Source organism: Podarcis melisellensis (genome assembly GCF_964234715.1).
Source record: "Podarcis melisellensis genome assembly, chromosome: 11".
Taxonomy (NCBI): domain Eukaryota; kingdom Metazoa; phylum Chordata; class Lepidosauria; order Squamata; family Lacertidae; genus Podarcis; species Podarcis melisellensis.
Window position 1 is genome coordinate 7,571,515 of NC_138543.1, and position 4,314 is coordinate 7,575,828.

A 4,314-nucleotide genomic window follows, 5' to 3' on the forward strand; every position below is an offset into this window, starting at 1 on the left:
CTTGCAATTTTATGGCAGATGAAAAATCCCTTCACCATCTTCCACATTCTTAAGAATGGATTACTACATGGGATTACCATCTCAATAAAAACTAGGCCTGTCTTAAATCGGATGTAGACTGGAATCAGATTTTCCCCCCTATGGTAGACCCTGTTATGTGGAACTCCCTATCTGATGCCTAAGTTCTTTGCTTTTGAAAGAAATGTTTGTACCCTAAAGTCGTCTCCAGGCACTGAATGACTTCTCCTTGGCTGAGTTTTTGATTAAACTGCTGCTGTTTTAGTCTTTTGAGGTACAGTATTCCATTTTGTTTTTAATATTTTTTGAAGTTCTACATTTTACTGACTGTGTTTTTAATTGAAATGTAGTAGTACTAGTAACAACAACTGCTTTTTCCATCTGCAAGAGAACTTGACTAAAAATACCAGGGACTAAGGCTTCATCTGACACTACAGAAAGACTACTCAGGGGTCAGCAAACTTTTTCAGCAGGAGGCCGGTCCACTGTCCCTCAGACCTTGCGGAGGGCCAGGCTATATTTTGAAAAAAATAATGAACGAATTCCTATGCCCCACAAATAACCCAGAGATGCATTTTAAATAAAAGCACACATTCTACTTACAGTGGTACCTTGCAAGACGAAATTAATTCGTTCTGCGAGTTTTTTCGTTCTGCGAGTTTTTCGCCTTGCAAAACACAGATTCCCTGGGTATTAACGGTTTTAAGAAAAAGGAAACAAACTCGCAAGACGTTTTCGTCTTGCGAAGCAAGCCCATAGGGAAATTCGTCTTGCGAAGCAACTCAAAAAACGAAAAACTCTTTCGTCTTGCGAGTTTTTCGTCTTACGAGGCATTCGTCTTGCGAGGTACCACTGTATGTCAAAACACGCTGATTCCCGGACCATCCGTGGGCCGGATTGAGAAGGCGATTGGGCCGGATCTGGCCCCCAGGCCTTAGTTTACCTACCCATGGCTAGCACTTAGCTTGTGATCGGCTTCTCTATACTGATGACATGCCTTTGCCAGTGGCTGCACTTTGATTTCCATTCTGTATGCCTAAACTGGCCTTCAAGCAAAGAGCAGGCTGTTCCATAAGAAAATCATCTTTCTCATTACCTGTCATTGTTGTTTAGTTGTTTAATCGTGTGTGACTCTTCGTGACCCCCTGGACCAGAGCACGCCAGGCACTCCTGTCTTCCACCGCCTCCTGCAGTTTGGTCAGGCTCATGTTTGTAGCTTCGAGCTGTACATTACCTGTCATACAGGACACAAAGAAGTGTTTATATGATGCTTCTCAAAATATTCTGGACCTGCCATGCTCTTTCTTTCAAGTTCTTTAGGTTTTTCGTCACCCTTGCCAAGCATCCCTGTTCTGTGAAGAGGTAGATCCATTGCTGCAGCAAAAGATTACCAGTCCCATGACTATTGAGATCTTTGCCACTGGAAATAAATTAATGTTGTGTTATTTGGGGGTTGGGGTTGGTCAGGTGAATGGATCCAGGGGCACAGCTGGAGATCTGCCTTAGGAGCTCCTTTGTTAGGGAAATGGCAGGTAAAAATGGCCAAGAAATTCTAGGAAATATTTGGAGAAAATATTTCCACGTTGGCAAAAGGGCAAGCCTTTCTTAACTACTATGACTGACAAGATCTAGGTCTCTGTGAAGAAAACCAAGAACAATCTGCAGTGTTTGAGACAGAGACAAAGAGGAGCACAGAGATCTTAGTTTAAGGATCTGTAGGTATCTGAAAGGGATCTAACAGAGGAGCGGTGGACTTGGGCTATCTTTTGGAGTGTTTGAACTGTACATTCAGGGATAATTCAGTCCTACGTCACTTCCCTCTTTGTTTAGGATCCCCTTACCCACCAACTTACCTCGCCCCGTCCCTGGAGTTTCTCTCACATGCAGAGAGCTGTGCCCACATATAATACTGAAATCTCCTGTTGGCATGTATGATAATGAATCATAGAACTGTAGAGTTGGAAGGTTCCCTAAGGATCATGTAGTCCAACCTCCTGCAATGGAGGAATATGTAGCTTTCCCATACAGGGATCGAACCTGTGACCTTGGCATTATCAGCACCATGCTCTACCCAGCTGAGTTACCTCAGGAGCAAACCCTTTACCTGAAGATGCTCATAGAATAAGACAAAGCTTCTCCAAGATACCTGACTATTGTTTAGATCAGGGATGGAGAACCTTTTTCAGGCTTAGGGCTGCATTCTGATCTGGGCAACTTTCTAAGTACCACATGCCAGTGCTGAGCCAGAGCCAGAGGCAAAAGTACACAGCGCAATTAATGCCTATTTCAGCTTTCTACCAGTCAGCTGGTTTCTACACATGCACATAGAGCCCAATCTTCAGTCCATCCAAGAGTTCAAGAGCATATTCCAAGCAGGCAAGGGCAGTGGCGGAGCTAGCTGCTCCTTGCACCCAAAGCGGCGGGGCGATCTGCCCACAGGGCGATCGGCGCAGTGCCACGATCCTCCGGGGGTGTGATTGTGGCACAGCGGTGTGATCTTCCCTGCGGGTGGCCGACCATAGTGCGGTGGCACGATCTGCCCTGGGGGGGGTGTCACCACCACTCCCGGGATGGCACCCGGGGCAGACCACCCCCACCACACACCCGTTCGTACGCCTCTGGCAGAGGGTCAAGGAGGTGTGGGGTGTGGTTTGGGGAGAGGGGATGTGGCTGAGGAAATAATATGACCTAGGGAGAGTCTTGAGGGTTAGAGAGAGAAGCTGGGGGGGGGGGCTCCAATTGTTCCCCTGGACCTGAGGTTCCCCAGCCCTGATTTAGATACAGTGGTACCTCGAGTTACAGACGCTTCCGTTTAGAGACTCCGCTAACCCAGAAATAGTACCTCGGGTTAAGAAGTTTGGCTCAGGATGAGAACAGAAATCGCATGGCAGCAGTGGGAGGCCCCATTAGCTAAAGTGGTACCTCAGGTTAAGAACAGACCTCCAGAACAAATTAAGTTCTTAACCTGAGGTACCACAGTACTTGAACAACAATATTCCTCCATCTTGTGTTTTTGCGAAATGCTTCTATATACTATCACAGGAGCTCCTGGTCAGGACAGTGCCCTTTATCTGAAAGAAACAGGTCTTCAGAGCTTCTCTGAGACAGCAATCCTTTGCACACTTTCCTCAAAGTAAGCCCCATGGAAGACAGCAGGAAACACCCAGATGATTGTGCTGCATAAATGTTAAGTCAATGAGGCCTCACAGCTGACTTATTGCTGCTCTTCTCTCGACAGCAGACCAATGATCTCTGCCAAACTATGTGGTGTGGTTTTGGCAGCGTGACCTACTTCCCACAGAAAAGTGAGTGAAGAATTGCGCTTCTTGTTTGGGAGAGAAGGCTGGGCTTGAAGCGTTTAGCTGTGGCCCAGGGCGCAAGAAACGACTGCTTTAGCTGCCTCTTAACACTTGGGTTTATCCACTCTCCCAGTGGACACCACACAGAAATATGTACAACATTTGTAGCCTTGGATATCCTGGTTGTGTCCCAGATTCCTTTTTCCATTGATCCTTAGGTTAGCTTTACTTTTCATGATTCCACCCCACTGCCCAAATTCAAAACTGGGAGCAGGCAGACTGGAGTGGGACTGCTTATTTTGAATTTTCATTATTTATCAGTATTACATTTATACCCTCCCCGCTTTTCCTCCCAGTTCAAGGTGGCACCCGGGGTCTCATTTTCCCCATGTTATCCTCACAACCACCTTGTGAGGTAGGTTAGGCTGAGAGTTAATGCCTGGCCCGAGGGCATACAGGGAGGTTTGTGGCTGAGTTGTGGTTTTAACCCGGCATGATTAGTTGACCTCAACAACAGCTTTTTGGAGTCATTTCCTTCACCATAGATGTGTATATCTAGAAGAAGAACTTCCAGTTCTTCACAGTTTTGTCATTAAGCAACTCCTTACAGTCTTCAGCTGTAATGTTGACCAACAAACATATACAAATCACCCAAAGTACTCTAGACAATAGTCTAACTTAAATAAAAGTGCTACTTTAAAGACAGGAAAATGTGAATACTAAAAAGTTAAATAGAAATGCAGAGGTTTCTTTCTTTCTTTCAGTTTAGCCCAAACAGCCTACGGATAAATAATCCCTAGTCCCCAGAGGAGATCTTATTGCTAATATAGTTCATAAGCTGAGGAGGGGGGAACAGGATGTCAGAAGTGATTTCCACTATGAGAATCCAAAAGCACAACTCCACTCATAACATTTTGCAAACCCCTGGGGGTCTCCAAATGTCTGGAACCAGGAAAAAGCCGGGCAAAGTTCACAAACGTGAAGAGCATTAGGAAGG